Genomic DNA, 13,719 nt, shown 5'->3' on the forward strand with positions numbered 1-13,719 from the left:
TTCCCGCCCATGCAAAAGCAAATTCATAATCTGTCAGGAGTAGGAGCAGCTTCTGAATATCCATTCCCTGCTCATCTTTGCAGTGTGGCCAGAGACCTGCAGCCATTGTGTCAGGAGAAGAAGCTGAACAAACAATAGCAGCTTGCAGGGTAGGAGGCGCTCAGTTTGCTCAGGTACCAACCCTGAGGGCAGAGTCCATCATGCCTGCTGCTACTCCCGGCACCCCTATCGCATCATCCTTGGCATTGCCGTACAGGAGGAGCTGTTGTGGCAATTATTTTCCCTTGCTTCATTGTCCTCGGTATTTTTTGTTGTTTTTAATGATTGTCTGTCATACTGCTCCTTGTTTTATTCATCTTTTTTAGAGCTCATCTGAATTCTTTTTATTGGACACTCAGTCCTAAACTCCAGTTTTTCTCAATTATTTAGGCGAAGTATTCACCTTAATTTTTCAGTTGTTCCGTAGCATTTAGGAAAGTGCCCATTAAGGAGCACATGCTTTGTATTTCCCTCCTGGGCAATTCTATCATCAGTTGATGCTTCTTTCTTCCCCGTCTTTGATTTGGTTCTAAGTGGTATTTGCAAATGTCTTGCCAGAGCCAGGGTTGGACCAGTGGGGCAGGGGAAGAGCTCTGGGAGAAAGATTTCTCCAGCTGAAGAAATTCAGTGACCTCTCCCTGCGGACCTGCGCGGTCTTCCTTGCCCTGGAGAGAAATCCCCAGTTGTTGGTAGTGGGGACTATTAAGGCTCCACAGAGGAAGCCTTTTGGTGAGGGGTCCGGGGACCTGTCGTCATGTGGCCCTGACCCCGGGCTCCTTGTCTAATTACTAAGCAGCTCTGGTTCTCGTTGAAGTAAGATTTTTCAAAAAATCAAACTGAGGTCTGGCACCCTTCCTTACCCTACCTCCCCGTCTGCCCACCATCATGGCCTACCACCTCTGTAATTGTTTGTAAAGGCACAAAAATGGATTTGGAATGGAAAGCCTGGATACATTGAGTTGGTGCACCCTATTTTCAGTGCAGCGCTTCAAGTGCGGGATCTGGCATTTAGGACTGTTTGCAGATTTAAAAAAATATTTTTGGCTTCTCAGTAGAGGAAGTATTTGGTTTTCTATCTTGGCTGCTCGTTTCTGTTGTTTTTAAGAGGCTCAAGTGCTGGGTGGCCAGCTTAACCAGGCCTCCCTCACTGCCTCTGTCTACGATCACAGTAGGTGGGTGACCCATTTTTCACCCCCTCTACAGCTGTTGGTTGGTTTGCTTGTCTTTTCCGGTTCTTAGGTTGCCCCTGTAGAGTGCCCCTTTAACCACTGCAGGTGCTTTGAGGGGAGGCAACAAAGTGGGGTGCCTCCTCTTTCAGCTTCAGGTGACCTGAGGTAGCTCAGCCCCAGTTCCCATCGCTGGAGTCGCTAAACCTCTCCATGCAGCAGACGTCTCATTCCCCCCTCCTGCACATTTCCTAAATTAATCCTCCTTTTCCTCAAGGAAATCCCACTAGCTGGCAAAATGGGCTTATGATATTTACAGTACTTGTTAAATGCTTACTATGTGCCAAGCACTGTTCTAAGCGCTATGATACAAGTTAATCAGGTTGGACATAGTCCCAGTGCCACATGCAGCTCACACTCTTATCCCCATTTTACAGATGAGGTAACTGAGGCACAGAGAAGTGAAGTGATTTGCCCAAAGTCACGCAGCAGATATGTGGCAGAGCTGGGATTAGAACCCAGTTCCTTCTGACTCCCCGGGCCCATGCTCTATCCACTAAGCCACACTGCTTTCAAGAGATGTATTTACTAGAAAGGAAATGGAGGCTACAGTCTCTCCTTGGGGTGTGAGATTACCAGTCCCAAAACAGTGTAATCTGGGAATAGCCAGGCACTGTTTCACTTTAGTGGATGTGGTGACAATTAAAAAATCTGTAGGTGTCCCAGTTTCTCATGGATCCAAATAGCCTCCTGACTGACTTTATCTTTTTATAGTCTCAGGAAAAGACAGCAAATAGAGGGGACCTATAGAGTAAATTCCCTTCATAGAGTCCCCTTCCCCACCTCCAGCTCAGGAAAGAGAGACCTTGTGGTTGGTGATGGGGGTGATAAATCATTAGTCGGTGGAATTTATGGAACACTTACTAGGTACAGGCCACCCTTTTGGTGATGCAGGTAATACCTGCTCAATAAAGGCATCATGAATTTCCTTCTCTGTGGCTTAGGCCTGGAACCTCTCACCTACCATAAATTGGCAAGCCACAACAATTATGCAAAATGCTATCTCGGTACCAATTTTATGTGGTATAATATAACCCTGGATCAAGAACCTATTATTGGGGAACCTCAACTTCGAAAGGTTAGGAGTGTGCCTAGCAGGTCTGAAAGAAAGAAGCTAGCTTTATTTGACATCTTTTGTGGGGTTTAAAACAATCTTGGGGTTTTTATTGTTGCTTTTCCATTAACAAATAGAGCGAACACATAGCCGAGGCTGCTTAACGCATTTTTACTAAGACAGCTCGGTGTTCTTCAAACAAAGTTACACCCACTGTACCCATGTGTTGAAGGCTGAATCTTGATTGATGATTTGCATCATCAAAACCCATAGTACTAAATTCCCAAAAGGCTCCCAGGAACTGGTATCTTAAATGTTACACTAACAATGAATTCCAGGGCACAGATTTACAAAGATCAGAGGCAGTGAAATCACTTCTAGCTTTCAAAAGAAAGTGCTAATGACCTATGGAGTAATGTATGCTACTGTACTTGGCTAGGGTTGAGCTTTGTTGGACCATTTTCGAAGGTCAAAACGAACTGAGTTTTAACTTTGGTCACTCTTCAAGAAGACCCAAATGCAAACGTTAGCTTGACAATTTTGTTTTGTTCGGGTTTCCTCTTTTTTAATACATGTTGTAAAAATTCATAATCTCCAGTGCAATATTTGAAAATGTTGTTCCAGTCATCCTTTATTTGTATAGATTAGTTTTTAATTGGATTAAATCAGAACTGAAAATCAGAAAATGCAGAGTGCCTGAATGACCCATTAACTTCCTCGAGAACGGTGTGGGAAAAAAACGGTGAAAATGGAAACGTGAAAAGACAATTGCTGTCCATGAAGTCGTATTATGTGATGTTTGAAAAGCAAGTTAAGGGTAATAATTCGTCCAGTAGTGTCATCCTACTACCAGTTATTGTCTGTTGAGCACATGCTGTATGCTGGCTACAGTACTGAAGCCCAGAACAAGCCCAGAAACAGACTTCTGGTCCTCAAGGACTTGCATTCCAAGAGAAAATCTGGGGCACCTGTCAAAGGTTTAGATCCCTTAATTTAAAGGGAAAATTATGACTGCCTTTTTGTACTCCTTGCTCCTCTCTACCTCTTTCACTCTGTTCTTTCATTCAGTTGTATTTATTGAGTGCTTACTGTGTGGAAAGCACTGTACTAAGTGTTTGGAAAGTGCAGTACAGCTATAGTGAGAGACAATCCCTGCGCAGTCTTGCCGGCTGCAGACCTCTGCTTCTGCCCGTCTTCCTGCTTAGAATTCTGTCTCCCTTTAAATCCCATGGGCCACAGCTCTCGCCCCCTGAAATCATCTCCTCCAGTTTGTCCCCTATTAAGTTTCAAGCTCCCAAGTTTTCCCCACCAACTCCAATCAATCAATCAATGTCGTATTTATTGAGCGCTTACTGTGTGCAGAGCACTGTACCAAGCGCTTGGGAAGTACAAGTTGGCAACATATAGAGACAGTCCCTACCCAACAGTGGACTCACAGTTTAGAAGGGGGAGACAGAGAACAAAACCAAACATATTAACAAAATGAAATAAACAGAATAGATACGTACAAGTAAAATAAATAGAGTAATAAATATGTACAAACATATATACAGGTGCTGTGGGGAAGGGAAGGAGGTAAGACGGCATTCAGCATTCCTGCATCACCTGACTACTTGTATGCTGTCAACACCCCCATGGCACTTATGAACATGTCCTACTTTATTATTTATTTATTATTTATTTATTATTTATTATTTAAGCCCTACCTTGTATATATCCATTCTTCCCTCTTCCTCCTATCCGTAAATTATTTTAGCGTCCGTCTCCTCCACAAGATTGTAAAGTCTTTGAGAGCCGAGATCAGGCCTACTGAAATGCAGTGCTCACTGCACAGTAGGCACTCAATAAGTACTATTGATTGATTTAAAAAGAATGAACTAGTTGGGAGCTTAAACATCGGGAAGGGATTTGAGGGGATGGATAGCCTGAGCTGGGACAGGAGTTGAGAAGCATTGTAGCCTATGGATAGACCACAGGTCTGGGAGTCAGAAGTACCAGGATTCTAATTCCAACTCTGCCACTTGTCTGCTGTGTGACCTTGGGCAAGTTGCTTAACTTCTCTGTGCCTCAGTTACCTCATCTGTAAAATGGGGATTAAGACTGAGAGACCCATATGGGACATGGACTGTGTCCGACCTGATTATCTTATTTGTATCCCAGCGCTTAGTACAGTACCTGGCACACTAAGTGCATAAGTGCTTAGAGAAGCAGCGTGGCTCAGTGGAAAGAGCCTGGGCTTTGGAGTCAGAGGTCATGGGTTCAAATCCTGGCTCCACCACTTATCAGCTGTGTGGCTTTGGGCAAGTCACTTAATTTCTCTGGGCCTCAGTTCCCTCATCTGTAATAGGGGGATGAAGACTGTGAGCCCCCTGTGGGACAACCTGATCACCTTGTTAACCTCCACAGCACTTAGAACAGTGCTTTGCACATAGTAAGCGCTTAATAAATGCTATCATTATTATTATAACAAATATAAAAAAAAAAGTTGAGTTCTAGAGCAGTGGGATTCAAGCAGGACAGTGAGGTTAGATTTGTTCATCTTGAAATTAGGCCAAGGAGAAGGGCAAAAAAGAGGCTAAAATTCTAAAATGTGAATGAATCGACCAGACAATTGAAAGAAATCCCGGGGTCCCTAGAGTTTAGCACAATGAAGGAGGCAAGTGTCATGTCCTAGGCAAAAGGGCCCCATCCTGGGAGTCAGAAGACCTGGGATCTAATCCCGCCTCTTCCACTTTCCTGTGGTATAGCCTTGGACAAATACCTTAGCTTTTCAGTGGCTCAGTTTCCTTATCTGCAAAATGGGCATTCAGTACTTGTTCTCCTTCTCGTAGACTTTGAGCCCCATGTAGGACTGGGATGTTTTGTAAAGTGCTTGGCACATAGTAAGCGTTACAATTCTAAATTTTTGCTAGCCCAAGTTTCTGGTCAGCCTTTAAAGGGAAAACGATGAATTTCTAACCTTGCCATAGCAAGGAGCTGTGCACAGTTTTGCAAGTCGATCCTTAACTTTGCAGATGGGAAGTGGAAGGAGTAGAAAAAACCTGAACTAAACAGGCGGGAGGTTCTGAACCGGTTGGGCCTGATGGTGTTTCACCTGCCCACCTGTACTCTGTCCAGCCCCACAGGCCCAAGACCCTTGGAAGCCCTCATTCAATCATACAAATTGAATGTAAATTCAATTGAATGTAAATTCAATTGAATTCAATACAAATTGAATTGAATGTATTGAATTGAATCGTACTAAGGGTGGGAAAGTACAATTGGGCAACAGAGGCAATCCCTACACAACAATGGGCTCACAGTCTAGAAGGGGGGAGACAGACAAGAAAACAAAGCAAAACAAGTAGATGGACATCAATATAAATAGAATTATGGATATATATATATTATATATATACACATCATTAATAAAATAAATAGAATAATAAATATGTACAGGCCAAGAGCTTCTAACCCAACACCCAACTTCCTCTCCTGAGCTCCGCTCTTGCTGCCCGGTGCTCAGGAGTACTGAGCTCCTACTGTTTGGAGAGCACTATACTAGGTACTTGGGAGAGTGCAAAGGAGAAGCTTGATTCCTGCCCTCAAACAGCTTGAGAGAAGCTAGTGGATAGAACACGGGCCTGGGCGTCAGAAGGACCTGGGTTCCGATCCTACCTCAACCATGTGTCTGCTGTGCGACCTTGGGTAAGTCACTTCACATCCCTGTGCCTCGGTTACCCCGTCTGTAAAATGGGGATTAAGACTGTGAGCCCCACGTGGGACATGGACTGTGTCTAACCTGATTATCCCAAGCATTTAGTATAGTGCCTGGCACATAGTAAGTGTCTTACAGATACTATAAAAAAAGAAGCTTACAGTCTTTACAATCTAGCTGGGGAGTCCAGCACTTAAAAATATTGCAGCTAGGAGTAGTAGTAGTAGTAATAATAGTATTTATTAAGCACTTTTGGTGGAAAGAATATACAGGTGAGAATTAGACACGACCCCTGTCCTTAGGGGATTCAGAATCTATTTTCCGCTAAGCGCTATAGGAAATTTTCCATTGGTCTTGTGGAAGGAGCAAGGGAGGGCCTGGGAGTAAGTAGACTTTTGGTTCTCATCCCAACTCTGCTGCTTGCCTGCTGTGTGACCTTAGGCAAATCACTTTACTGCCCTGTGCCTCAGTTTCCTCATCTGAAAATGGGGGTTGAATACCTGTTGTACCTCCCTCTTACACTGTGAGCTTCATGTGTGACAAGGATTGGGTCTGATCTAAGCTGTAAACTCACTGTGGGCAGGGAATGTGTCTACCAACTCTCGTATTATAGCTTAGTACAGTGCTCTACATGCAGTAAGTGCTCAATAAAAACAATTGATTGGTTTATCTGATTATCCTGTATGTATTCCAGCACTGAATATAGTGATAGGCACAGAGTAAGAGCTTGATAAATCCCATCTTTACTAATAATGATAATAATAATGATGGCATTTGCTAAGCGTTTACTATGTGCAAAGCACTGTTCTAAGCGGTGGGGGGGATACAGGGTGATCAGGTTGTCCCACGTGGGGCTCACAGTCTTCACCCCCATTTTACAGATGAGGTAACAGGCACAGAGAAGTGAAGTGACTTGCCCAAGGTCACACAGCAGACATGTGGCTTCCCAGACTGAGCCCCCTCCTTCCTCTCCCCCTCATCCCCCCTCCATCCCCCCGTCTTACCTCCTTCCCTTCCCTACAGCACCTGTATATATGTATATATGTTTGTACATATTTATTACTCTATTTATTTTACTTGTACATATCTATTCTATTTATTTTATTTTGTTAATATGTTTGGTTTTGTTCTGTCTCCCCCTTCTAGACTGTGAGCCCACTGTTGGATAGGGACTGTCTCTATAAGTTGCCAACTTGCACTTCCCAAGCACTTAGTACAGTGCTCTGCACACAGTAAGCGCTCAATAAATACGATTGATTGATTGATGTGGCGGAGCCGGGATTCGAACCCATGACCTCTGACTCCAAAGCCCGTGCTCTTTCCACTGAGCCACGCTGTTTCTCTATCAGTACTACTATCAGGACTTCATCCAGGAATGTGTCTGGATTTCCTCTTAGAGGAGGAGAGCCAGCCTTGGGCTGCCTGGTGGTCGCTCAGTAAGTGTCACTGAGGGTGATGAGGATGGTGACCGCAATCCCTAGCTGAGTTTTCCCGTGTGTTTTGGTGGTGGCGGCAGCAGCACCTGACTTCAAACCTCCTTTCTCACCAGGTGACCCTGCCATGAATCCTGGGACTCTCCTTCCCGGCCCCCCTACTTACCCTCGGGAGCTCTGCTTCAGAGGCATGAGAAGAACTCCAGGTGTAGCAGTATAGGACACCAGAAGGCTTTAAAGAAGCAGTGTGGCTCAGTGGAAAGAGCCTGGGCTTGGGAGTCAGAGGTCATGGGGTCAAATCTCCCCTCTGCCAATTGTCAGCTGTGTGACTTTGGGCAAGTCACTTCACTTCTCTGGGCCTCAGCTCATCTGTAAAATGGGGATTAAGATTAACCTGATCACCTTGTATCCTTCCCAGCGCTTAGAAAAGTGCTTTGCACATAGTAAGCACTTAACAAATGCCATTATTATTATTATTATTATTATTATTATTATTTGGCAGTGGCTGTTTTGATTAAATGGTACTTGTTAAGCTCTTACTATGGGCCAGGCACTGGTGTAAGGGCTGAGGTAATTCAGGTTGGACATAGTCCATGTCCCACATGGGGCTCACAGTCTTAATCCCCATTTTACAGGTGAAGAAACTGAGGCACAGAGCAGTGGAGTGACTTGGCCACATCCTTCTGACTCCCAGGTGTGTGCTCTTTTCACTAGGCCACGCTGCTTCTCTTGCTAGTCAGTAAACTCCTTGAGGGCAGATATTGTGCCTACTAACTCTATTGTACTATACTGTAGAGAAGCAGCGTGGCTCAATCAATCAATCATATTTATTGAGCGCTTACTGTGTGCAGAGCACTGTACTAAGTGCTTGGGAAGTACAAGTTGGCAACATATAGAGACAGTCCCTACCCAACAGTGGGCTCACAGTCTAGAAGGGGGAGACAGACGAGACAAAACATGTAGACAGATGTCAAAACCATCAGAATAAGTAAAATTATAGCAATATGCACATCATTAATAAAATGGAGCTCAGTGGCTCAGTGGAAAGAGCACGGGCTTTGGAGTCAGAGGTCATGGGTTCAAATCCCAGCTCCGCCAATTATCAGCTGTGTGACTTTGGGCAAGGCACTTCACTTCTCTGTGCCTCAGTTACCTCATCTGTAAAATAGGGATTAAGACTGAGCCCCACGTGGGACAACCTAATCACCTTGTAACCTCCACAGTGCTTAGAACAGTGCTTTGCACATAGTAAGCACTTAATAAACGCCATCATTATTAGTAAGCGCTTAACAAATACCAACACATTATTATTATTATTATTACTGTCCCAAGTGCCTAATACAGTGCCCTGAACTCAGTAAGCATTCAATTAAAGCCGTTGTTTGATTTTAATCTACAGAGTAGATTAAAAACTCCTTGAGGACAGGGATCGTGTCTCCTAACTGTATTATACTCTCCCAAGTGCTAAGTACAGTGCTTTGCACAGTCAGCACTAAATCGATTAATCTAGGGTATTCATTGACTGCTTACTGTGCAAAGAGCACTGTACTAAGCTCTTGGGAGTGTACAATATAATATTCCCTGCCCACAGTGAGCTAAAAATTCCATTGATGGTTGATTAAGCTCCTACATCCCACAGCTTCACTTCATGACTAAAGGTATGAGTGTAAACTTTGTGCAGAAACGCTCTGGGCATGTTACTCCCCTCCTCAAAAATCTCCAGTGGCTACCAGTCAACCTATGCATCAAGAAAAAACTCCTCACTCTTGGCTTCAAGGCTGTCCATCACCTCGCCCCCTCCTACCCCATTCCCCTTCTCTCCTTCCACAGCCCAGCCCGCACTTTCCGCTCCTCTGCCACTAACCTCCTCACTGTACCTCATTCTCGCCTGTCCCGCTGTTGACCCCCGGCCCACGTCCTCCCCCTGGCCTGGAATGCCCTCCCTCCGCACATCCGCCAAGCTAGCTCTCTTCCTCCCTTCGAAGCCCTACTGAGAGCTCACCTCCTACAGGAGGCCTTCCCAGATTGAGCCCCCTTTTTCCTCTCCCCCTCCCCATCCCCCCCACCCTACCTCCTTCCCCTCCCCACAGCACCTGTATATATGTTTGTACAGATTTATTACTCTATTTTACTTGTACATATTTACTATTCTATTTATTTTGTCAATGATGTGCATCTAGCTTTACTTCTATCTATTCTGACGACTTGACACCTGACCACATGTTTTGTTTTGTTGTCTGTCTCCCCCTTCTAGACTGAGAGCCTGTTGTTGGGTAGGGACCGTCTTTATATGTTGCCAACTTGTACTTCCCAAGCGCTTAGTATAGTGCTCTGCATACAGTAAGCGCTGAATGAATGAATGGAGTCCTATCTGTGTGCCCGCTCTCCCAGCTCCCCTATGAGATGTATGTCCCCTGAGAGCCATTGCATTTTTCATCGCATTCTTTCTCAGAACCAAGTGCAATGCTCTACACACAGTGAATGCTCGATAAATGCTAGTGAATGAATGAATGAATGCAACGCTTAAGCAGAGTTCTGTGCACAGTAAGTGCACAAAAAATACCACTGATTGATTGATGGATTGATTGAATGAATGTGACGCCTTTCAGGAACCCGAATTTCAGATCTGGGCGAATTGGAGAACCGTGTTCATACTGCTCCTCTTCCAGCAGGTGGCGCTGCACTCGAGCCTGAAAATCTTTCTTTCCTCATTTTCTTTCTTTTCTTTCTTTTCTTTCTTTCTTTCTTTCTTTTCTTTCTTTCTTTTCTTTCTTTCTTTCTTTCTTTCTTTCTTTCTTTCTTTCTTTCTTTCTTTCTTTCTTTCTTTCTTTCTTTCTTTCTTTCTCTTTCTCTTTCTCTTTCTTTCTCTCTCTTTCTCCCTCTCTTTCCTCTCTCTCTTTCCTCTCTCTCTCTCCCTCCCTCCCTCTCTTTCTTTTTCTTTCTTTCTTTCTTTCTTTCTTTCTTTCTTTCTTTCTTTCTTTCTTTCTTTCTTCCTTCCTTCCTTCCTCTCTCTCTTTCTCTCTCTCCCTTCCTTCCTTCCTTCCTTCCTTCCTGCCTTCCTGCCTTCCTTCCTGCCTTCCTTCCTTCCTGCCTTCCTTCCTTCCTGCCTTCCTTCCTTCCCTGCCATTGTCTATGATCAACATTTTGGTCACTTGATCATCTGCCTTTGACTTCCATGCCGTTGCTGCCCAGCATAGGTGAATCGACAGGTGAATCGTTGGGGTAACTACCAGATAATCACATCTGGCAGAGTCTCTGTCTCTCATGGGACTCACAGTTTAAGGGGAAGAGAGAAAAGGTATTTCTCCCCACCCCGCATTGTACAGATGAGAAAACTGAGGACCAGAGAAGTTAAGTGACTTGCCCAAGGTCACAGAGCAGGCAAGTGGCAGAGCCAGGATGAGAACCCCGAGTCTTCTGATTCTTTGTCCTCTGTTTTGCCCACTGGACTACACCAATGTCCAGCAGGACTGTCAGTAAATGTGCCTATTTTTATATTGTATTCTCCCAAGCACAATAGTACAGTGCTCTGCACAAAGTAAGCACTCAATAAATACAGTTGACAGACTTGACTGTCAGCTTTGGATACAGCTCCAGATGCCCTGGTTTCCAGAATTTTTAGGTGTCCAGCCTCACTTTACTCAGCTCAGGTCGCCCAGTCCCTTGGCTTGGATGCCAGACTCTAGTTTGCCGAGACCTGAGATAATAATAATAATAATAATGATGATGATGGTATTTGTTAAGTGCTTACTATGTGCCCAGCACTGTTCTAAGCGCTGGGGCTGATACAAGGTAATCAGGTTGTCCCACATGGGACTCACGGTCTTAATCCCCATTTTACAGATGAGGGAACTGAGGCACAGAGAAGTTAAGTGACTTGCCCAAAGTCACACAGCTGACAAGTGGTGGAGCCAGAATTAGAACCCTCAACCTCTGGCTCCCAAGCCTTTCCAGTAAGCCACGCTGAGCTGGAAAGCAAAGGGTCTAGGGCAACGGAGGGGGTGTGAATTGCTCCAATCAATCAATGGTATTGAGTGCTTACTGTGTTCAGAGCATTGTACTAAGTGCTTGGGATAATAATAACAATAATGATGGCATTTATTAAGTGCTTACTATGTGCAAAGCATACAGAGTTGGTTGACTCATTATGGGCAGGGAAAGTGTCTACCAACTCTATTATATGGTACTCTAAATAAGAGCCTGTTCCTTTCTGCCGTGTACTCTGCACACAGTAAGTGCTCAATAAATATGATGGATAATTTCCATCTTGAGGAATCTTTCTCCATTCTAGGCTCCTGTTTCTCAAGCCTTGGACATTTTCTTGTTCCTCTGGGCTCTCGGCTTCTGGGCCTGGCAGGTTAGTCTGAAATGATTTCCTGGAGATTTCTATGTGGCTGGAGCAGTGGTTACAGTGCTCGGTATCATTTGCGGGTTCTAATAATTGTGGTATTTAACAGAGCATACTCTGTGCCAAGCACTGTTCTAAGCACTGGGGTAGACACGAGGTAATCAGGTCAGACACTATCCTTGTTCCCATGTCGAGCTCACAGTCTAAGTAGGAGTGATTGATGGATTGAAGCAGCATGGCTCAGTGGAAAGAGCCAGGGTTTTGGGGTCAGAGGTCATGGGTTCAAATCCCGGCTCTGCCAATTGTCAGCTGTGTGATTTTGGGCAAGTCATCTCACTTCTCTGGGCCTCAGTTACCTCATCTGTAAAATGGGGATGAAGACTGAGCCCCCTGTGGGGCAACCTGATCACCTTGCAACCTCCCCAGCGCTTAGAACGGTGCTTTGCACATAGTAAGTGCTTAATAAATGCCGTCATTATTATTATTATTGAAGGCCACTTTGCCTAGAGGCAGGGAGATGGGTAGGATGGCCCCTGACCTAGGAAGTTGGGGGTTTCTAGGAAGCTGTAATATATATAATGAGAAGCAGCGTGGCTCAGTGGAAAAAGCATGGGCTTTGGAGTCTGAGGGCATGGGTTCCAATCCCGGCTCTGCCACACGTCTGCTGTGTGACCTTGGGCAAGTCACTTAACTTCTCTAAGCCTCAGTGACCTCATCTGTAAAATGGGGATTAAGACTGTGAGCCCTACGTGGGACAGCCTGATCATCTTGTATCCCCCCAGCGCTTAGAACAGTGTTTTGCACATAGTAAGCGCTTAACAAATGCCATCATTATTATTATTATCCTGCTCCAGAGGAGGATGACCGTTAGGATCAGACTCTCCCAGCAGTGGTAATATCACCTCGCGAAGGTAGAGGGCAGAATTGCTTCAAATAAATCATCCTACTTACTGAGTGCAGAGCTCTGTACTAAGCGCTTGGGAGAGTACAATAGAACAGAGTTAGTAGACAGTTTCCTACTCCTTCGGTTGAGACCTGGAGCCTGAGAGTCCTGAGCAAACTCGGGAGGAAAGGGGTGCCCAAGGACACGCGCTTAGTCCAGTGCTCTGCACACAGTAAGCGCTCAATAAATACAATTGAATGAATGAATATTTATTACTCTATATTTATTTTGCTTGCACATATTTATTCTATTTATTTTATTTTGTTAATATGTTTTCTTTGTCTCCCCCTTCTAGACTGTGAGCCCGCCGTTGGGTAGGGACCATCTCTACATATTGCCAACTTGTACTTCCCAAGCGCTTAGTACAGTGCTCTGCACACAGTAAGCGCTCAATAAATACGATTGAATGAATGAATGAATGAATGACACTCCAAGTTCCCCTGCATTGCTAGAGCCCAGGGCCCCTCCGGGCGGGAGAAGAGATCCAGATCTGGGGGACGGGAAGGGGCTGTGTCCTTAGCGCCCCTTTTTGTTCTCTGGACATCACCCCTCTTTCCCTCTCTCCCCTCCCCTCCCTCCCTTCTTCCTCCACTCCCCTCCTTGTTCCCCTCTCTCCCCCCTCCTCCCCCATCACCCAATCCCCTGCACTCCCATCCAGACCCCGGGGTCTGCGTGGAGCCCCCGGTGCAGGAAAGCACCACACGAGGTTCCAGGGGAAAAGGTTTTATTTACAGGTGGGAAAGTCACGGTTTCTGGGAAACACACATCAAAAACCTTTATCAGGGCACCGACCCCCTATTCCTCCTCCTGGTACCCCCCTGCTGACCTCCCTGTGAGTTGGGCGGGGGGCTTTGGCTTACTCCTGAAGCCCGGGCTCAGGCCCCTTTCTCCCCCTCCCCTTCCTTAAGCACTTAGTACAGTGCCTGGGCCATAGTGAGCGCTTAATAAATTCCATTAGTTAAGCACTCTCCCGGCTTCC

The sequence above is a fragment of the Tachyglossus aculeatus genome, chromosome 22, assembly GCF_015852505.1.
Source record: "Tachyglossus aculeatus isolate mTacAcu1 chromosome 22, mTacAcu1.pri, whole genome shotgun sequence".
Lineage (NCBI taxonomy): Eukaryota > Metazoa > Chordata > Mammalia > Monotremata > Tachyglossidae > Tachyglossus > Tachyglossus aculeatus.